This window comes from Rhinoraja longicauda, chromosome 3 (assembly GCF_053455715.1).
Source record: "Rhinoraja longicauda isolate Sanriku21f chromosome 3, sRhiLon1.1, whole genome shotgun sequence".
NCBI lineage: Eukaryota > Metazoa > Chordata > Chondrichthyes > Rajiformes > Arhynchobatidae > Rhinoraja > Rhinoraja longicauda.
The window spans coordinates 20493901-20517349 of record NC_135955.1 but is presented as its reverse complement, the minus strand read 5'-3'; the positions used below and the strand labels follow the sequence as shown (position 1 = coordinate 20517349).

The 23449-nt window shown below is 41.7% G+C and overlaps 1 protein-coding gene across 2 annotated transcripts in view; it reads left to right on the top strand.

Moving 5' to 3' along the window:
- LOC144589973 (tyrosine-protein kinase JAK2-like) overlaps positions 1–23449 on the top strand; it is a 165955-nt gene that overhangs the window by 12162 nt on the left and 130344 nt on the right. Inside the window, exon 1 of one of the 2 annotated variants that reach the window (XM_078394891.1) lies at positions 1519–1919. The exons of the other annotated variant lie outside the window; for it this stretch is intronic. The gene's annotated coding sequence lies outside the window, so the exon portion shown is untranslated. Of the gene's footprint in view, positions 1–1518; positions 1920–23449 lie in introns of those variants that run through there. 2 annotated transcript variants of the gene reach the window in all.

The following is a 23449-nucleotide window of genomic DNA, read 5'->3' as shown; positions in this document are numbered from 1 at the left end:
CCATCATCGGTAGTCGGCTTCAGAGAATACATGTTTTAAGGAGAAGAATACACATTCCCTCCCCTACCCTGTCACACAGGGAAAGCCTATAACATGATAACCTGTGCTACGTTAGTTTGGAAATCCCAATGAATCAATATCTGGTTCCCTGATGGTGATTTCTGCGCTTTTTTACACATACTGGGTCCTATTCCCCATGCACTCTATAAGATTACTGGATTCACTGGACATTTTATTACGCTACCTTGTTGAGCAAATAAAATGAATGAAAGTGTGCTGGATATTTATTGAAATACTCCAGAAAATATCAGAAAATATATCAGTCCAGCATCAGTAGAGTCCCAAGTGTGCTACATTAACTGAGTTTTACTAAGTTACATTTGACGCCCTGCTCCATAATTTCCTCCCCTGTTCCACATAATTTTCAGTAAGACCATCCCTCTTTCTACCTATGCCATTGATACCAATATGGGATGTAACCTTTTGCAGATAAGCAAATGTGTGTTTTGGTTTTATTTCTTTTTTTTTGCTTTAAGTTCGAAAGCAATATGATTTTATCAAATTTAATGTGTTGACAGTAACATGGCTGCATCATTCCTATATTTTCTTGCTTTGACAAGGTTGTGGGTCCTGCACATGGAATCACCACCACTCCTCTGGTACTGATGGTCATTAACTGAAAGAGAACAAGAGATTCAGATTTCACACCTTGAACAATGGCAGGAGTCACTTGAGAGCATATGTGAGACTGGGTGTTGTATGTCCCAAAGACATGCCGCTGTGTAGGTTAATTGGCTGTTGTAAATTGTGCAGATGGAAATCTGAGGGAAGTAATACGTGTATGGAAAAAATAAAATAGGATAAATGTAGGATTAGGGTAAATGGTTACCCGATGGTCAATATGGATTTGGTGGGCCGAAGGGCCTATCTCCAGCACATTCCATGAGGTTGGTCGCCCACAGCTTGAGTGAATGCAGGCAGAGACGGAATGGGTCACTGCTAGACAAACCAGAAGGGCCAGGTTGCTCCCAGGGTCTCTGGTTTCCCTCTCGGCCATTCGTGTATTTTCTCATCCCCTTCTCAACCCCTCTTGTGGCTCGGCCAGCTATTTTTTCTTTCACAGACACGCAAACCAAACTAACGACAGGCCTGGATTGGATCAATGGATTCCAAGGACACAAGGCATGTGTATTGAAAAAAATGATTTAGATGCTTATAAAAGGTAAAAGGTTTATGTACTTCAAGCATTAACCCCAGAAGTAAACGTCTCACTAACGTTTGCAAATTACGTTTGCAACGAATAAAACTAAAGTATCATTTTTTTCCTTAATTTTGTCGGTCTTGTCCAAGAGCCAAGATTTTTAAAAGTTCGCACCTCAATCTAAGCAGGGCCTTAAGTATCAGTGTTTAGTCGTGCAAGTAGCCGCACTATTCTGACATCTAGTGGGAGAGGAGGCGAAAGGGCTGCGCTTGACATTTACTGTAGGACTGGAAACGAAACAGATAGTAATCATCGATCCAGACAACAGACTAGTTCCGGGTGAAGGAAAAATCTGCTTTTCTTTTGGGTCTAATTGTGAAGCTTGGGCTCGTGTTAGGGAGTGTGGGGAGAGGAAGGAATCTTCAAACTAATCGGTGGTGGTGGTGTTTGCGTTTATGAGCGCACCAGGAAGCGACCAGAAAGGAAAGTCAAAGAGCGAAATTGCAACGAGTGTTTCTGTGTTGGGATTTCCCACCGTGGCTCCACTCTGCCCGGGTTTTGCTGTTCAGGAGCCACTCCGCACCAAGAAATCAATTCACAGATTAACAGCATGATCCTCGAAGCGGCCGCAACTTCGCTTTTTCGGTGACAAGTTACTGTACATATTTCAAACTGCTGTAGTGCGAAGGCCAGGTGTCGGAAACCGAGGCAGCGGCCGGTAAGTTTTATTTCCACTTCCCACCCAGCCCCTTTCCCGGGCTTAGAATTGTGGGGAATCATAACAATTTATACGCGTGTTCTTTCAACTTGGTGGTTTGCATTTTCTTCCGGAGGCCTAATCTGGCGACCACAAACCTAATATTATTTCAAGAGATCTTAGAAATAAGATCCCCAGTTTTATTTAATCCATCTTTTAAAAATTGTTATGATTCCCCACAGTCAGGTGTAGATGGAGTCAATGGAAGAGAGGTTAGTTTGCATGACGGTCAGGGCTGCGTCCACAACTCTCTGCAATTTCTCTTGCGGTCTTGGCTGGTGCTGTGGAACAGAGTTTAGTTTATTGTCATGTGCACCGGGGTACAGTGAAAAGCTTTTGTTGCTTGCTAACCAGTCAAGACGATACATAATTAAAATCGAGCAATCCACGTTGTATAAATACATGATAAAGGGAATAACATGAAAAATGTTTAGTGCAAGATAAAGTCCAGTAAAGTCCAATCAAAGATAATCCAAGGGTCTCCAATTAGATACGTAACAGCTCGCGATTGCTGTCTAGTTGTTGGTAGGATGGTTCAGTTTCCTGATAACAGCTAGGAAGAAACTGTCCCTGAGTCTGGACTGAGCGTATTCACACTTCCATACCCCTTGCCTTATGGGAGAAGAGGGAAGAGGGAGTGGTGGTGGTAATGTGACTAACCATTTGTGCTGGTGGCCTTGCTGAGGCAGCATGAGGTGTAATTGGAGTCAATGGAAGGGAGGTTGTTTGTGTGATGGTCTGGGCTCCATCCACAATTCTCTGCAATTTCCTGCAGTCTTGGATGGAGATGTTCCCAAAACAAGCTGTGATGCACCCTGATAAAATGCTTTCTACAGAACATCTGTAGAAATTGTTGAGAGTTATTTGGGACAAGCTGAACTTTCTAAGCCTTCTAAGGAAGTAGAGGCATTGGTGTGCTTTCTTGTCCATTGCTTCAATATGGATGATCCAGGGCAAGTTGCTGGTGATACTTTCTCCTAGAACTTTGAAGCTTTCAACCATCTCTACTTCGGCGCTGTATGTGCCGCTTTGCTTCCTCAAGTTGATCACTATCTCCTTTGTCTTGCTGACATTTAATGAAAGGTTGTTGTCTCAACACCAGGTCACGAGGTTCCCAATCTCCTTCCTGTACTCCATCTCATCATTATTTGATATCCTGCCCACGACGGCGGTGGCCTCTGCGAATTTGTAAATTGAATTGGATTTGTACTTGGCTGCACAGTCGTGGGTGTACAAGGAGTAAAGATGGGAGCTTCCCAAACCAAGCTGTGCTGCATCCTGATAAAATGTTTTCAATGGCAGATGTGTAGAAGTTGGTGAGGGATGGAGGGAAAATGCCAAACTTCCTAAGCCTTCTAAGGAAGTGGAGGCATTGATATGATTTCTATGTTAAGCATGTTCACACATTAGTATAGGACTTTTCGCACTATTGACGAAGTGTGAGTTTTTAGGCATGTGCCCAACTTGTGCTCCTTAAGGATTACAATATACAACTCCCTGTTATCATCAGTAACGTAACTGACCACTTGTATTTTATGTTCCGAATGCTGATCATGATTGTAAATACAGCAAACACAATAGTGATATGAAATAGTGCTGCTCAAAATGTTTTGACAGCTTCAAACACTGAGCTTTGAAGAACAGTAATCAAGTGTCTTTAGATTCTCCTGACAGTAATTTAAATGTGTTTGAATATTTCGATTTCCTACTTGTGTAAGGTCAGATAGTTAAGGTTTTGGTGAGATTTAGAAGAAGAATTGTGCAGGATTTCGAGCAGACGAATCCCAAAGCTGGATAAATTAACCCATCAGGGTATTTTATTTTCAAATTAAGCAGTATAATCATAAGTCGGCAATACCGAAACAAATAATGCCAGGAATACCGTCTTGTTTCTGTTACTGTTTAGCATTGTCATTCAACGGGTTTGATATTTGGAACTTAAGTCTTTTGAACCTCTTGTCAACAGCTGCTTGAATCACCGAAACTGGCTGTCTGTGGGCAGCAATGAGTGTGCTAACTAAATGAAGCCGCCTTCTCAAACTTAATTTCACTTTGTGGAGGAGAACTTGATGATGTCATTTCCTTTGGCTGCATTTGCTTTGTTCGAAGGGTTCCCTGAACTTCCACCATTTAAAACCTGTTGCAATATTGTGTTATTTTAATTCTCATTATGGGTAATGCAAGAAGTTTCAGTATACTTTTTGAATTTGCTGGCTGCTTTGTACTTTATGCATGAATAATGTTTCCTATCAGAAGTTTTATCTTTTGATCATATCAGCAAAGAAATTTCCTCTTGCACTTCTCAAAACATAATCAACATAGAGGGCTGTCAGCATTAAATTGCCTCTGTTAACGAATATGTACATTTTAAAACAAGTGTTAATTTTAGTGACAAACAATATGATAAGTTACCATTATAATTTATGGCCCAAACCACTTAATTTAGCTGTTTGAGTGGCTTGTTTTAAGAAAACTCCCACTACTAATGGGCCATTGCTTAGGTAAACAGAGATAACATTGCAGCCTTCTATTATCACCGACTGCGCAATGACGCAGATGATCAATCTGAAGAAGGGTATCGACCCAAAACGACACCCATTCCTTCTCTCCAGAGATGCTGCCTGTCCTGCTGAGTTACTCCAGCATTTTGTGTCTATCTGATCAAATCACTTTGCAGCTTTCTCCCTTTCAATGTAATTTTTATCAAGGAGGTAAAGAACACGGATTGTGTTAATTGCGCTGCAAAATATTGTGTGCATTTTGCAAAATTGAATCTCGTTCATTTCTGAAAAATGATCACGGCCCTCTGCCAGGAAAAGAGTCCCGACTGCAGATGGAAGATTTGCTTGAGAATTACTGAAAGGGACTTTACTCAACCTGCAATCAAGGGGACCACTATGGAATGGCTGCTCTCCTAATGGTTTAGACACTCCAAGTGTATGTAAGAGTGAGGGTGTGATAAGATCTGATTGCATTAATCCTTGACCCAAGTATCCAATTTTGCCTTCATAATGTCTGCGTGTATGTGTCAACTCCCTCTCTAGTTTTGCAGCACTCAAGTTGAATCCACAGTTTGCATAAAATAGCCTTAATTTAAAATCATCAATGCAGTCAGTTTAAGTAATCATGCAGATAAGTTTGTACCTCTTGCACGATGACTGTAAAATGGAACTGCTGCAGTCATAACTATGCTAAAGATTGGGGAATTGCATTATGAATACACATATTAGGAGGATGAGAAAATTGTCCCCTGGTCCTCAAAAGAAACTGGTGTAGGGTAATGTTTGTATCACAATAGCTCCAAGTGCTTTGAGATCTTGGTTCAGCATTAAAAAGACAAAATAAATGCAGATGCTGGAAATCTGAGAAATAAAATGTATAGAGAAAAACAGAGTCAGCATCTCAGGTTTATAATCATTCTTCATGTGTTAATGTGCATAGCAGGCAGCAATTGAGAGTGTTGTTGACTTAACTGAGGTTAAGCTATTACGAATGTTGTTCATTTTCGGTGAGACTATTGGTAGAGCAGCAGCAGTAAACCCAAAATGGGTTGAACTCTGGTTTTTAGCCATGGATAGTTATCCAAGACATTTTGAGTTTTTTTCCTTTTTGTGTAGCATATAATGAAGTTCTCATGAAATTATTTTATGTACAAAGTACACTTGATTTTGAGGAATGATTATAACAATAATGATTGTCTTTGTTTTTCTTTCTACTGTTGCTGCCTATTTCCAGAATTTCATCTTTTTCCTCACATTTCCCAAATCTACATTTATTTTGCTTTCACAGTAACTTAATAAGCTTCCTCTCATGCCACTGTTAATTTTGAATGTTCAAAAATACTTGCATCTCGTCCCCTGAAAGTAGTAGTCTGCAGTAATTGATGAAGTGCTAGTTACCATCAATTACCATTCTTTCTGTGCACACATCCAGAAATAGGGTGGTCAGTTTATAGTTGTTAAGTTTTACCCCAGCATTTTGGGATGGTGAACATCAGTGAAAAACAAGCAGCTTATAAAAAGCACCATTTCCAAGCAACTTATTTTTTCTCAATGAGGCATGAAGATTTAAGTTTCAGGTTTTTAAAATCCAAAATGTTGCAATTTATTAAACTGCACATGTGGTTTGTCCCCAGAAAATACAAGAGTTTTTCCCCTTCCTGCACTTTGGTGGAACTAGCTAACTCAAAGTAGACCAGGGTTGACAATGGGACTTCCCTCCACCATACTGTTAGAGCCAAACCAGTTAGTGGTTCTGCTCTGAATCTGAAAAAGAAACCACCTATACTGGCCAAAACCAATAGTAACGATGCCAAAATTTTGAAGTCAAACATCTAATTACTCCAGTTTGTTTTGAGCACATCATTGGTGTCAGTTGACTGCAATTACAGAATTATAAAGAGAGAGAAGACAGAAACCCATTATTTGATCCAATCTTGTTGCCACGCCAAATTGACAAGAAGTTGAAAATATTATATGCAGACTGCTATGAGACAAGTCTCAGTGTTGTAGTCTGTGGCCTATTAGAAAAAACAGGCAGACAACCGAATTTGTTTAACCTCTTTATTCTACTCACCCAGGTGGGAGAGAGTCTAGAAACCGAAGCGTTTAGAAACGCTTAGGAACCTAGTGTAGTCTCTCTTCCCGAATGCTAACAATTACACATATTTATACCCGAAATACATGTGTCAGTACATTTCCTGTTGCTACCTTATATGGCAAGTTTTACAATGTCCTATAAATCTTTGTGTCTTTCGGGACCTCCGTGTCCGTTGTGTCCATCGTGACCTCTTCTTTCTTGGGAACAGAGGGCAGTCCATATGGCAAGTTCTTCTTCTTAACACTTCAAAGGATGGCTAACCATCAAAGCCTTAAAGCCAGTTGCCCATATCAAAGGATACCCTTAGCCATAAACAGGATGTCCTGGCAACATAATCGAGCTGGAGCTTTTACACCTTTTTAACACCACTGCAATAAAACCCACATGGCTACGCTGAATTTGAGCCCTTACATCCCCTCTTTGATTATACTATAATCACAGTCTTTTAAAGTGGTTGATTGACAAATATTTGGCATATACATGGACCGAAACAATAACAGATTAACAGAATCACAACAATTAACGCAATGATACTGCCATAATGGAGAATCGGCCCCCACACATATCCTAAACCAAACCAATCCCATCCTGAAGCATTAATTCGATCTTGGGCTAAATCTGCCCCTATTTTCTTAGTCAAGTCAAGTCAATTTTATTTGTATAACACATCTAAAAACAACCCACATTGATCAAAGCGCTGTACATCAGTTCAGGTACTAAGAACAAACATACAATGGCACACAAACATAACAGCACATACATAAACAGTTCACAGCACCCCCTCAGAGGGCTCAAACGCTAAATGCTCTTTCTATAACCTCCTTCACATGCCCCGTGATATTGGTGATATTAGAGGATACATCTGGTACAAATGTACAACATTCTTGCCCTATCATAGCACAGGTACCCCCTCTCTTGGCTAGCAGGAAATCTAGCCATACGATTCTGGAGAGCGACAAGAAGCAGGGCCACCATTTCAGTTGTTAACTGGCCTATTTGTTCCTGAGTCTCGTACAGTCCATCAGCGGTACAATTTGCTAATTGTTCCAGGGCACTAGCTAAGTTTCAAATTTCAGTTCCCGCCCGAGCGGTTCCCCATCTCGGGAATATTAGCCACCAAAACCCCTCAAACTCCGATACAGCTCGATTAGAGCTCCACTCTGGATGCTGCAGAGGATGATTTATGATTCGTAAAGGTGGGATCACAAAAGCTAGATAACAGCACCCTGTCCAGGTCTCATAAGATCCCTGATCATACTGTGGCGAAAGTCCTGGTAACCAGACATATGCTCAGCTCCCACATATTAAGTAAGTCCCATTAAGAGGTCTTGGGGGAACTGCAGTACTGATATGGGTGCATGTGCTGAATCCCACAGACAGACCAACTTCATTTGGTCTAGATCCCATTCTACAGAAACAAGTTGTATTTATTGGTGTTTCTGGAGAGTCATGAGGAGAATTAACTTGTATCCGGGGCCAATTCTCTTGTGTTTGATTAAGATAGGGTCTCAAGGACCACCCATTAAAACATTGAAATCCACAGTCATCTGGTCGGTTATCATAATCCGTACACCAATTATTGGAGCCAGGGCTCTGTGAGTGATTCAAAAAGAACCGGGCAGACCTGGTGTTCTAAAGCACCAGCTCACCTTCCGAGCAAATGGTTATCGCTCTCAATACTAGGCAGTAAATAAGTCAATAGTAAAGCGTGCACGGAATAGGAGTAAGGAAAGGTGTTATCCATAAAATAGTTCACCATGACGTTGCTACGCCTGATTAAAAGCTTTGTCAACTTGTAACATGAATTTAAAAATACCTGGACTGAAAGACAAAAACAAAATTCCCATGTAACCTCCAATTTTTCCCAGTCTATTCTTCCCCTCATCTCCTCTCGTAGGGACGACTGATGTAACCCTCGAGTTCGTCTACATCGACCCTGATACGGCTGCTGCTTCTTACATGGAAAACTAAATTCATCTGTCAGGCATTGGAAATTAAGCTGGCACAAAGCATGTCCACAGGGTACAACCCAATAGGCTTGGTCTCTCAATTGTTTAGCTCTGGTCCTATTAAACCATTAAACTATCCTGAGCAGGGTCCTATTCCTTCTGCCTTCCAGGGTATTGTGCCTTTGCCTCCTTTGCACATCATCTGATCGTCTTTACATAAATGTCATGGAGTAAATACAGATTGACCACAATACCATATAATTCTTGAGTGCACTTCCCCTAATAGCAGGAGTAACAATAGCTAAATAGCAACATCAATCCATCAGCTAAACACATCAACAATAACTAAGCAATACTTATAACTATGTACACGTGGCAATTCAATAAAATCAATTTGTAAACCCCAATGTATTTTGGGGTGATACCATGTAGCATTTATTATATCCAACATTCCCCTCTTACCAGCATAGGTAAGAGAGTGCACATAATACAACAAAACAGGTAAAAGCGCGTTAGGGACACAAACTTTGCCAGAGGCACCCCTCTTTGATAGTCTCTACATTCCATTAACGAAGCAAATAAATAAATAACACGTGTGTTGTACCGGGGCACCGCCATCACTCTTATCCAAAGACTGTCCCATATGTCTGATTGCCAATTATCCGAAAATATGTTATCAATAAATACTACCAATAAATATTACCAATAAATATTAATTGCACCCAGACCAAGACAATGACAAGAGTGACCGCCCCTTACCTTCCAAATCCGGAACCTTATCCTTATCCTTTTCCTTATCGGTTCGTCTGTGAATCTCAGTTGAACACGAAATCAACCGCAAACGAGGGACTTCAGTGTCTGAAAAACGTCAACGTCCGGGGTCTCGAACAACGGTCGAGAAGTGCACTCTGTCCCCTGCGGACGTGTTTCAGCCACCGATGCCGCTTAGTCATTCGTGGTTGACGGTGCCAAAGAGATCCTGCCGACTACGCCAAATGTTGTAGTCTGTGGCCTATTAGAAAAAACAGGCAGACAACCGAATTTGTTTAACCTCTTTATTCTACTCACCCAGGTGGGAGAGAGTCTAGAAACCGAAGCGTTTAGAAACGCTTAGGAAGCTAGTGTAGTCTCTCTTCCCGAATGCTAACAATTACACATATTTATACCCGAAATACATGTGTCAGTACATTTCCTGTTGCTACCTTATATGGCAAGTTTTACAATGTCCTATAAATCTTTGTGTCTTTCGGGACCTCCGTGTCCGTTGTGTCCATCGTGACCTCTTCTTTCTTGGGAACAGAGGGCAGTCCATATGGCAAGTTGTTCTTCTTAACACTTCAAAGGATGGCTAACCATCAAAGCCTTAAAGCCAGTTGCCCATATCAAAGGATACCCTTAGCCATAAACAGGATGTCCTGGCAACATAATCGAGCTGGAGCTTTTACACCTTTTTAACACCCCTGCAATAAAACCCACATGGCTACGCTGAATTTGAGCCCTTACATCAGGAGCAGGAGGTTTCTCTCCACAAGGTCTAACGTTTGGCCAAGGGGAACCTCAGGAATTCACAGCCTCATCTCCATCTGGAAGCAAGCAAACATGTCACTGGACCAAAGGGAGGCAATTTAGTGGATGTAGTGACCACGTAGTGGATTAATCCCATAGGGCAAAGGATTCATTCAATTCTACAAATTACAGAGGGTCCTGCTTGTGTCTGCTATTGAGAAAGTTTTTGTTAAGGTCTTCCTCAATGTAGATTCCCACACTGACCTCATCAACCAAATCAGTTACCATGGAACTGAAGTGAACTGGGAAGAGGACAGGGAATACGAAGCTGCACAGAGGAGGGAAATCACATTTGCTATTTTTCTTTATAACGTAAAATGGTGCAAAGAAAATAGTTTTCAGTATAGCAGAATATACGCATTACTCCTGATTCAACTACATTTTAGTAATGGCAAGTTATTTAATTGAATTTGTAGCTTGTATTACGGAATAAATCCTTTTAGAAGCATATCCACAGAATGTGATGGCAGGGGTCAACTTGAGAAATGGATAATATTAATAGCATATTTATTGCATTCAGAGTATAGATGGGGCTATGGGAACTCGCTGCTCTAATGAAATCAGACACAGACAACTAAGCACAGAAGTCGGGAAGCCTTTGTGTTGACTGGTCCTAAGTGAATATTTAATGCTACATTCAATCTTATGTACTGCCAAAGAACCGGCCTGGCAAGAATAATTTATTTTCACACAAATAAATTCTCGTTTCTTCAGAGCATTGTTATTGCTGGAGAAACTTGTAATGAATTTATGTATTTCTCTTTATTTTACTAAGTTTTTTTGGCCTTGCTCCCTTAATTCCATCTTTCATTCACTCTGTATTTTGAGCCCAAGTTTAGATTGATTTAAAAATATATATATTTCCTGGTTTAGTCTTTGCAGATAAATTTTAAATGAAAAGAGAATGAATGATTAAGTGCACAGGTGGGGATGGAATCTGGAAGATATACTGGCTTGAATATCTTTCTGAATTTCATTCCAATGTATTAGCTTGCATGTGAGTAACGCCCTCAGGAAAGGTAGGTTGTCAGTTGTGATCTGTCCTTGTGTGGAATTTGCACAATAAATTTGGGTTCAGTCATTTTTTCTAGGACAAGCCAGTGAAAGATAGGAGAGAACATAGTGGTTATTGAGGGAGATGCTTAAATGAAAACTGCCAATAAATACTAATTTCCTCGTGAGAATAGATGCATTCAAAGCATTTGTGCATAGTTTAAAGTCTTCTGTATTTAAAGTCTTCTCTGTCTTGTCAGTTTGTGGTGCAAATGGGATTGGATCAAATAATGCACTTGGGTAGTGTGTAAAAGACACTTGAACTGACTTCTGAACCTCAATTGAGGAGCTCCAAAGCACTCTTTCCAGCAGGCACTATCCCCAGTATGTTTGGAAGTCTTTGATGTAAAGTCTTGATTTATCAGATGTGTGTAGTCACTTATTTACCTATTATTATGTTGGACCTCGGATGAGGTTCAAATAACCAGCAAGAGGGAACAGTATTAGTGCATGGATTGACTGGGTTACCTAGATCAACAGAGAGGAGCGGATCCATGATAAGCATGCTGAACGGCATTCAGATGAAGGGCATATCAAGAACAATGTACCATTTTTCTTACCTTTCCTGTCCTGGTGAGGTCAGTGAATTGCTTTGATTATTGGATTCATAAGCTGGGAAACTCACTTCTGTTGTCCATCTTTATCCTAGCTGGTGGCATCTTCCTCGTAAATGCATTTCTCCCTCCAAACCTTTAAAACTTTTAGTATCACAGCTTTTTAGTCAGTTCTACAGTGGATATACCCCCTTTCCATCTCGGTTCCATAGTAACAGATTTGCATATCTTCATGATAACTCCCAAAACTCCCCATCTTCCATGTTTGCAGTGGATTGGAAACAAAGTCATATCATCATCATTATCACCTGCTTTTATCAAACGGAGGGGAAATCTTTAGGTAGCATCGAGATGACTAGCTTTAAAAATCTGCTGACAGTCTGACCACATGCACTTCTGGGTTTCTGAAATGTCAACTCCCGGAGAATTCTGCACCTGAAAATCCATCCTTAAATGTATCGGTAGAGATTCGTGAATCTAGTTGAAGAGGTGTCTTGTCGTACCTGCTCACACAGACAGTGGTGCCAGCATGATTCCCTGTAGGAAGCACTGTTCTGGAAAAGATCATGGCTGTGACAACGGTACCACATAAGCAAACTAAACAGCAGTCATTATCCCTTTCACAATAACTGCATTAATCAACTAGAATTTCAGAACAAACACATGTGAAACGAAACAAAACACAAATTTGCGGGAGGAATTTGGGTTGTCCAGCATCTATACTGGGGGTTGCAGGAATTGTTGATGTTCTGGGTCAAGACCCTGCCTTGCGTTCTGAAATACTGACAATTCATCTTGTCCCACAGATGCTGCCTGCCCAATTGAATTCCTCCAGCGGTTTGTTTTTTCGCTCCAGATTCCAGCATCTGCCATCTTTTCTTTCTCCACTTTTGAATGATTTTTTTTCTTTCACCATGTGTTGCAGTAAGTAAGATTATTTAGCAAATCTGAATGAGATGTTAAATGGAATAAAGGCTTTCTATCCCAATACTCCTCCACCTGTATTTTACCAAATTATTCCTTGAGTTTTCAAAACATTCCTATAGTTGTATAAAATTGTGTCTTTCTGGTACTCAAGTTCATTAATATCTTTTAAGATCTGATTCAAAACATGGCTTCCATACACATGGCCTGGGCATTTAGCATTAAAGGGAGAATGGAAGGTTTAATAGAATAAGAGGATAAGGTCTAAGCAGGAAATCGTGTTTTCCTCCAGCACTTTATTGTTTTGCCCACGATTCCAGCATCTACTGTTTCTTGATCTTATTTGGTAATGAGCTGCTTACTGTCGTGTGTTGGCCAGCAACCACAAGTGTAAAATAAAAATAAAATAAATAAGTGATAGCTTGAAATACAGCAGTGCTTTTTGCCTCTAAAGGGAAGTCTTATAAAATCATGAAATAAAATTAGATTGAAATGCTGATAGGGTTTGATAAAAGTCAGGTAGAGTGGCACAACGGTAGACTTGCTGCCTTGTAGCGCTTGTAGCGCCGGAGACCGGGATCAATCCTGACTACGGGTACTGTCTGTATGGAGTTTGTACATTCTCCCCGTGACCACGTGGGTTTTCTCCGAGATCTTCGGTTTCCTCCCACATTTCAAAGATGTACAGGTTAATTAGCTTGGTGTGTGTGTAAATTGACCCTAGTGTGTGTAGGATGATGTAAATGTGCAGGGATCGCTGGCCGGCGTGGACTCGGTAGGCTGAACAGCCTGTTTCCATGCTGTATCTCTAAACTAAACTAAACTAGTTAAGTACAGTTTGGGCCTTTTACTGTGTTCCGTGCAATTGATTAAATACCTCTACTGACCATCTTTTTCATTTTTGGTTTGATATAAGAACCTGCTGAAGCTCCTTCAACTGATCCACTTACAGCCTGGTATCCAACAGTAGCAGAAAGAAAGTATCCTCGCATTCCGCAGGTTCACCTACCTAAGTCAGATATCATTCTGATATGGAAAAGTATCACCACTTCTTAATAGCTGGGGTAAAATTGTGAAATTCTCTAGCTGAAGCTGCTCTGAAGATGAATCATCTTTAGGACTGTTGTAAGTCATGATGATATTCCCACATTGCAAAAATGTATAAAAAACTCAAATCCTACTTGAGCTGTTTGCAATTTAGTTTCAGTACAAAAATAACTGTAAAGCTGACCATGTGTAGTCGTGTTTAACGTTAGGGGCTGCTGGCTCATGGGGAAGTACACCTACTTGCCCTCTTCATACAGTGTAGCCCAAGTTCGATGTTAAATAGATCTCTAAAGTGGGTTAGCAAATCAATCAATATATCTTCGAAGAAAACTAGGACAGGGCAAAATTAAAATGCATTCTTCCTTTTCCCTTCAATCCCTTTTGCTAAAATGTTAATCTTCTTAACTAATTTTCTGGAATTTTTCGAGGATGTAACAAGTAGAATGGACAAGAGAGAGCCAGTGGATGTGGTGTATCTGGACTTTCAAAAAGCTTTTGACAAGGTCCCACACAAGAGATTAGTGTGCAAAATTAGAGCACGTGGTATTGGGGGTAGGGTATTGACATGGACAGAGGACTGGTTGGCAGACAGGAAGCAAAGAGTAGGAATTAACAGTTTCTTTTTCAAAATGGCGGGCAGTGACTAGTGGGGTGCCGCAAGGCTCTGCTGGGACACCAGTTATTTACAATATTAACGATTTAGGTGAGAGAATTAAATGTAACATCTCCAAGTTTGGGGATGACATAAAGTTGGGTGGCAGAGTAAGCTCGATCCGTGACCATATCACCCCCGTCCTTTATAAACTCCACTGGCTCCCCATCCCCCAGAGAATCCAGTACAAAATCCTCCTCGTAACCTACAAAGCCCTCCATAACCTGGCCCCATCCTACCTGACCGACCTCCTCCACAGGCACACTCCCACCTGCACCCTCCGCTCTGCCGCTGCCAATCTCCTATCCCCCCACATCCGGACTAAACTCAGATCCTGGGGGGACAGGGCTTTCTCCATCGCTGCTCCCACCCTATGGAACTCACTACCCCAAACCGTTAGAGACTCCACACTCACCACATTCAAAACATCGCTGAAGTCTCACCTGTTCAGTACTGCCTTCAACCACTGAAGGTCACCTCACCTTCAATCTCCTTTCTCTGTTCATTTATTTATTTACTTATTTATCTATTTATTCATTTCCCTATGTTCTCAAAATCTCTGTAAAGCGTCTTTGAGTATATGAAAAGCGCTATATAAATAAAATGCATTATTATTATTATTATTAAGCTGCTAGGAGGATGCTATAAGGCTGCAGGGTGACTTGGTTAAGTGGGGTGAGTGGGCAGATGCATGATAGATGCAGTATTATGTGGATAAATGTGGGGTTATCCACTTTGGTGGTAAGATCAGGAAGGCAGTTTAATGGTGTCAGGTTAGGAAAAGGGGAGGTTCAACGAGACCGGGATGTCCTTGTACATCTGTCACTTAAAGTAAGCATGCAAGCACAGCAGGCCATGAAGAAAGCTAATAGCATGTTGGCCTTCATTGTGAGAGGATTTGAGTTTCGGTGCAAGGAGGTCCTACTGCAGTTGTACAGGGCCCTGGTAAGACCACACCTGGAGTATTGTGTGCAGTTTTGGTCTCCTCATTTGAGGAAGGACATTCTTGCTATTGAGGGCGTGCAGCATAGGTTCACCAGGTTAATTCACGGGATGGAGGGACTGAGATATAATGAAAGAATGGGTTGACTGGGCTTGTATTCACTGGAATTTAGATGGATGAGAAGGGATCATAGAAACAAATAAAATTCTTAAGGGATTGGACAGGCTAGATGCAAAAAAAATGTTCCCCATATTGGGGGAGTCCAGAACCAGGGGCCACAGTTTAAGAATAAGGGGTAGGCCATTTAGGACTGGGATGAGGAAAAACGTTTTCAGCCAGAGAATTGTGAATCTGTGGAATTTTCTGCCACAGAAGGCAGTGGAGGACAATTCACTGGATGTTTTCAAGAGAGATTTAGATTTAGCACTTGGGGCTAACGGAATCAAGAGATATGGGGAATAAGCAGGAACAGGGTACTGATTTTGGATGATTAGCCATGATCATATTGAATGGCGGTGCTGGCTCAAATGGCCGACTCCTGCATCTATTGTCTATGTTGATATGTTGTAATAAATTTAGTTTTACTCCTTTAAATATTAGGTGTGGAAGGTTGACAGGAGGAGTTCTGCTCAACTGAGCAAGCCAACAGGATTTGTTCAGTAGTGAAGCCTGATCAAAATCGGACTTCTCTGAGGGATCGTGATTGTTATGTGAGTTGTACCAGTGGAGAAAGTTGGAAGGAAATTGTCCAGGTCTGAGGTTATGACCAGGTGGCAGGGAGTCAGGGAAAAGAAGGGGAGTCACGAACCATTGGGATCTCAGGGTGAGGATGAGATTTCAAGGGGCATGGGTGGGAGCCTGTGAGTGGAAGTTGTACGGTGGATGGGGGGAGGGGTGGACAAGGTGTATGAACATCTTCTTGGGCTAGCAAGGTGGGGGTGGAGTGAAGTAAGGTGATGATTCGCTGGTGAGAGTTGGGTTGGGAGTTTGGGAAGGTGGATGGGGTTGATACTGTGGGGCTGAGAGAACGGGAGGCACTGAAGGAAAGACCCAAAGGTAAATTAAGGGGGATCTATCTAGGTTGGGCTCCAACACTTTCTGGAGATTACCTGTAAGGCTTGATGGACGTTTCTGCACAAGTGGCTTGCAAGTAGCATGAACCACACAAGTGAAAAGAAAAATCGTGAGCATGATATCCAGACATGTCCCACGTTGTTGCACAACCCCACATATACCCAAAGCCCTTCAGGCATACAGAGAAATCCAAAATGATTTCACCCATCATATTTCACAAGCACAATCTCATTCAAAATCAGTTTTCATGAAAATGTGATTATGTAGTATGCAAAAACTTAGTGCTGCTTAAACTAATGGAGATGGGAGGGTTGACATTCTCTTCAGCACCCTCCCAAAAATGGTGTTGCTGAAATTACAAATGTTCTAATCATTTTGAATAGCACTGATTCCATCATGTTCATTAATCGTTCCTTGAGCATATTACCATTTTTGGAAACATGATGGTGTCACTGTTCACTCTGATTTAAAAAAAAAAAAAAGAAACAGCAGAAAATAAATCAAAGGACCAAAAATGGAGTGTTGTGTTCTCTTTTCTCCATATCTATACAGTTGGTCAGAAAGTCATGACTTAATCAAGCATTGCAGATGCCAACACAAATTGCAAGTGTGTGAGTAGTTTCAAACAGATATCATTACAAGGGGCTGCAGGCTTCATCTGTACCAGTCTTTTTTGGTTTTTCTGTCTGCAGAATACGTGGAAAAAGTAGGACTGAATGAAAGCAAAATAAAGGAAACATTTACAAAAGTGCAATCTATTGGCAGCTTCCAGAGTTAAATTTAATTGGGACCCAGCAAATTTGAAGACAGGACAATTTGACTCGGGCGGCAGGGGTAGCACAGCGGTAGAGTTGCTGCCTTACAGCGCCAGAGACCCGGGATCGATCCTGATTATGGGTGCTGTCTGTATAGAGTTTATACGTTCTCCCCATGACTTGCATGGGTTTTTTCCTGGATCTCCTGTTTCCTCACACACTCCAAAGATGTTCGGCTTTGTAGGTAAATTGGGTTCTGTAAATTGTAAATTATCCCTAGTGTGTGTGAGATAGTGTAAGTGTGCAGGTTATGGGTCTAAGTTGTGGATAATTTACAGGAACCAATTAATCTAACTAACAGGACAGCATAATGGTGCAGAGGTAGAGCTGCTGCCTTTCAGCGCCAGAGACCCAAGTTCGATCCTGATTATGGGTGCTGCCTGTATGGAGTTTGTACGTTCTCCCTGTGACCTGCATGGATTTTCTGCGGGAGCTCTGGTTTCCTCCCACTCTCCAGAGATGTACAGGAGTGTAGGCTAATTGACTTAGTAAAATTGGAAATCGTCGCCAGTATGTGTAGGATGGTGTTGGTGAGTGGGGATTGCTGCTCAGCGCAGACTTGGTAGGCCGAAGGGCCTGTTTCTGCGCTGTATCACTAAACTAAACTAATCAAATTTTAGGTCTCCACTTTTTATTGCAGGCTTAATTAAGTATGTTTCTTGGAAAATATTCCAATTTGCCACAGATTGTCCCCACAATAAATAAAACTTTGGCTATTAAGTCATGCCTATAGTTAAATGTGGCTCAGAATCATCAGTATTTGCTGACTTTTATGTGCGGGATGCATTCATGCTAGACTGCTCCAGGACTGACGTGTGATGCAATGGGTGAATGTGCACAGCAGCTTCCCACAGCCCTAAGTCATCCTTGGCCATCTCCTGCTGTGTTTGAAAATGGGGACAATCATCTTTCCTTTCAAGATGACCATTAATTCTATTAATAGAATTAAAACAAACACATACAGCTGCATCCTCAGGAATTGCTACAAATCTGAGAAGAAATGGAAACCATGGGAAATATCTTTAAGAATAAACATTTGGCTTGTTCGGCACTGTAAACCCCAACTAATGTAGTTTTTTGTTTATTTCATGAGGTCTTAAGAGGTGATTCCCTGTTTGATGCAGCTTTCATTCCAACCCAATTTATGGTAATCCCCAGTGGATTCAATTGTTCACATAGGATTTTTAAGTCAAAAAGGCATACTGCGTTTTTGTCTTGAGAGGTCAAAACTAATCATGAGTGAATTGCAAAAGCAATCACTTTTTTCCCACAATTGAAAGAGTGATTTCAACTTTATTATTTAAAAAAAATACAGTGTAAATTAGATTGTTTTTATAATGAGCTTCTCTGAAAAGGATTGTATTTACAGTAAAATAAATGCAGTGGTAAAAGTTTCAATTTCAGAGCCAAGGCTAACTTCAGAGAGAAGCTATATTATTATAACAACCCCTTGAATTTTAGAGTTATTGAAAATATGTATGCTGTGGTAATCCTTTGCCAAGTTTGATAATTTTGCCAGTAGTAAAAGTTTTTTTAATGATACACAAGAGGTTTTATGATATTTGAGTTAAATATTTGTACAAGCCCAACTAGGAAAATGTGTTTTTTTAATATTACCATCATCTTTTAATGTTCGCAGGCATCGCATTAAAACACCGTGATAAACCTCATTAGAATATTTCTCAGAGTCAAACGAACAATTGATTTGAACTATCAAAATAGAATGAAGAGTCAATTTCTTGTTCTGTAGATACATAAAGTTTTAAAACCAGAGAAAATCTACCTTTTCATCAAGATCAGTTTAAGAGGCCCTTTCAGATTAAAGATTTCCTGATCAAGACATTTGCTGATGTTTAAAGACTGATCAAATTGCATTTTTATTACTAGGGTCAAAATTTGCAGTGGCAAGAGTAGAGTACAGATGAAATCCATTTTACTTGTCATAACTGTGGTTTCAATTATGTTACCAATTTTAATCTCAGGAAATTTTTCATAAACTCTGTGGTAATAAAGACAAAATATATTAGCACGAATTAACATGTTCCAGGCGCCCATTTCCTGCATTCCAACAGCATGATTAAACTGTAGGCAGAAACTTCTGCAATTTTGCCTCAGTCCTGTAACTCATCCCAGTCCCAGAATAGGTCGACATGATGAATCAACATAATATCTCAATTTCTCACACTAGTCATCCTCTGGGTCCCTGAGCAAGACTCAATATTTTCTTGTGTTGTGGTTATGTCGAAACATGTTTCATAATAGGCCTCTTGCAACAAGCAGACAAAAGATGTTTTTATCTCATCAATGCATGCACGACTTGTATTGTAACTGTATGGAACTTTAGTTAATGTCTCCAAAATTATGCTACTACCATTGATCAGTTTGCTACAGATTCTTGTGTGCACTGAGGTAATTGTCATTATTTTAAACATCATATTGCTAGAATGGATGGAGCATATCCATTCATCTCATTGCTTTTTCATTCACTGTGATCAACCATCCTGATCCTTGTCCCAAGTGCCCAGCAATGTTTGCAGTTTATCCCATCGATTCTCAGCGATACCCAGTGCTTTATAATGGCAAATCTGCCACAGTTCGACTTTAAGAGTTCCGTCCACAATCAGATTGAGCATTGATGTTCTCTCTTTTTAGAGGGATATGGCCAAACGCAGGCAGGTGGGACGAATGTAGATGGGACACGTTGGTCGGTTTGGGCAGAAGGGCCTGTTTCCACACTGTATCACTCTATGACTCTTCCAGATTTGACACCTCTTTCCTCATTTTATGCCATAGTGGATACTCATTACACTTTTAACTTTTTATCAGATGTGCATGCACGCTGCTTGAACTCACAGCTGTACTTCAGGGTGGAGGATGACTTCAAATTTAGTGAATTCTGAGGTAGCTGATGAAGCTAATAGGGGACCTGGAAAAAGATGTCACCAATGGAGCAGATGGTGCCTTAGTGTTGAAGGTTGGCTAGTTAGCGATGTGGTCCGTTCCTTCTGCCATTAATGCTGGGCATCTGTGTGCTCCTGCGTCAGGGACCTAACATCCTCAATAACATGTTGAAGGCTCCTTCTCTAATTTGAGTAGTGGTGGGGCAGAATTCATAGGATTCTGGAGCGATGGTGCATTTTACAACATCATAATAGCAATCTCAATTTCGTCAAATGACAGACTCCATATTTTCCTCACTGTCCTCCAACCCCAGTTGAATCCTTGCCCTGGGTCCTCAACATCAATGATATAATGTCCTCTCTGTTTTTGGACATCTGGCATAACCTTCCCCCACCTCTCTCTCGGAAGCAAAACGGTTTCAAATCCTGAGAGAATGGTGAAGAAGGTACTGCAACAACATTTTAACAAGTATTACAGTGAGCACTTGAAATACCTGGCACAGAAGGTTCCTGGGAAATGGGATTGGTTAAGGTAGCTGTTTGTTCTCCAGCATTAACTCTGCGTCAAAGGGGATGTTTCTTTCTCGTTTGGCCCTTACCAAATAGTTTTTTTAAGCAGACTTTTCTAAATTTAATTCTTCTCTCCTATTCCTCTTCTTGACTTCCAGACTTTGAATTTTGACTTTTTCTTCCATCATTCGTGGGGTTTGTTCTTTGCTCAACATTGTAGAAACATAGAAAATAGGTGCAGAAGGAGGCCATTTGGCCCTTCGAGCCAGCACCGCCATTCATTGTGATCATGGCTGATCATCCACAATCAGTAACCTGTGCCTGCCTTCTCCCCTTCCCCATTGATTCCACTAGCTCCTAGAGCTCTATCTAACTATTGTGAGTAGTTTGCCCAGGGTGATTCTGAAAGTATCACAGGTAGATAGAATAGTCAAAAAGAATTTTGGCACGTTGGTCTTCATCAGACAGAGTATTGAGTATGGAAGTTGGGGTGTCATATTGCAGTTATATAAGACGTTGGTGAGGCCGCATTTAGATTATTGTGTTCAGTTCTGGGCACCATGTTATAGGAAAGATGTTCTCAAGCTGAAAAGAGTGCAGAGAAGATTTACGAGGATGTTGCCAGGACTCGAGGGCCTGAGCTATACGGACAGGCTAGGACTCTATTCCCTGGAGTGCAAGAAGATGAGTGGTGATCCTATAGAGGTGTACAAAATCATGAGAGGAATAAATTGGATAGATGCACAGTCTTTTGCCCAGAGTAGGGGAATTGAGAAGCAGAGGACATAGATTTATGGTGAGGGGGAAAGATTTAATAGGAGCCTGATGGATAAGTTTTTCACAGAAGGGTGGTGGGTGTATGGAACGAGCTGCCAGAGGAGGTAGTTGAGGCAGGTACTATCGCAACATTTATGAAGCATTTAGACAGGTACATGGATAGGACAGGTTTAGAGGGATATGATCCACAGGCAGGAGAGATTAGAGTAGATGGGACATATTGGTCAGTGTGGACAAGTTGGGCTGAAGGCCCTGCTTTCTTGCTGTATGACACTATCACTCTAATTCCAGCTCACTTTGGATACGTGGTTATTGAGCACTATGAGGAATAAAAAATGGTCACATGCAAGCTTGTTATGTCATGAAGATAATCGTTCAAGTTACAGCCTGAATAACTTTGGGTTATGAAAGATCAGGTTGCCAACATGCATCGTTGGGGGTTGCGTTCATCAGCAGCCTCCGTGTGTGGAGCAGACCAGCAAACAGTACAGCACGTCATTTTCGACTGCACTGTCCTCCGTCCCCCTGGTGGAGGGGTAGACATCACGGCCCTTGACAGTGGCACATTGCACTGGCTTCAGCGCCTGGAGGGCGTTACATAATTTCTGCTTCCTGAAACGCATGAAGAAGAAGAAGGTTGCACTGAATAACCTTTACACATTTAAATTCATCATCGACGGTCACTCAAAGCGAGTATGACTGTCCTTATTTAGGACGCATGTTCGTGACTTTGTTTAACGTAGGGAGACTGGTGCACAGACAGCCACCACACGGTCCTTGACAGATCTGGGTCAGGGTCCAGTGGCATGGAATCCAAGGTGACCGGGGACCCTTTTCTGCTGCAGCCTTCATCTGCCTTCCCAGCCGTTGTGAGGCTCCACTAAAGTCAGCCATCATCCTCCGCCTGTTCCACTGTTGAGGTCATCGTTGGATTGCTCTTTGTCAGGGACCTCTCCCTTGACCATACCACCATGGGTGACCCTACCAGAAGCATAGAATAGAATAGAATAATTTTATTTGTCATTCAAAACAAGCTTGAACGAAATTCAGTTACCATGCAGTCACAACACTAAAAAAAGCACAAAACACACAACCACATGATTCAACACAAACATCCATCACAGGGATTCTCCTTCAGGCACCTCCACACTGTGATGAAAGGCATAGAAAGTCTTATCTCCTTCCTGCTTCTTCACCCGCGGTCGGGCAGTCAAAACTGCTGCGTCGAAGCGATCGAGGCTCCCGACTCTAAAACCCCACTGGGCAATGGAAGATCCTGCGGCCGATTTTTCTTTAAGCCACGCCGGACCCTGAAGTCCCTGCCTGGCGCTGGAAGATTCCGCAGCCGATTTCAGGCCGCGCCGGACAACGAAAAGTCCAGCGAATGGGCTGACCCAAGGCCCACGATTCTGGGCGGACGAAGACGTTGCCGCTGCAGCCCCCGAACCTCGGTCGCCAACCAGGGACCTGCGAGCTCCCGATGCTACAGTCCACAGGGCCCGCAGCTGAAGCCTCCGAAGTCAGCCAGCTCCACGATGGTAAGTAAGTTTGGAGGCCGCCAGCTCCCTGGTGCTAGGCCGCAGCACGAACGGAGATGCAACCCGGAAAAAGGTTGCATCTCCGTTGAAGAAGGAGTTTTTTTTAAAAAGTTTCCCCCATCCCCCCCCCCCCACCCCCCACATAATACACCACTAAAAGTAAACTATAACATACAGCTAACATTAAAAACAAGAAGGAAAAGACAAACGGACCGCAGGCGAGCCGCAGCTGCTAGGCAGCGCCGCCACATAGCTCCAGACGGCATCACTCTCAGGATCTTAGGACCACACAAGCTTCTCCACCACAACAAGGTGACAATCCACAGAGAAGACATTTAAAGTAAATCAGTTTGAAAACCATATCTATGTGCTTGGGGTGTTGCCCCGTTCCTTGAGTATTTGTTCATGTGTGCAAGCACTATGTCTATGCAGCAGAGCCTGGCCTCAATTATCTGGGACCTCCTTGCAATTATATAAGGACTTTGCACTGCTTTGTATTTTGTTCAGGAATCCAGCATCTGCAATTACTCGTGCCTGCATTTAAAAAAAAATGGACCCCTTAAATAAGACTGAGGGCTCTTTGTTTGCTT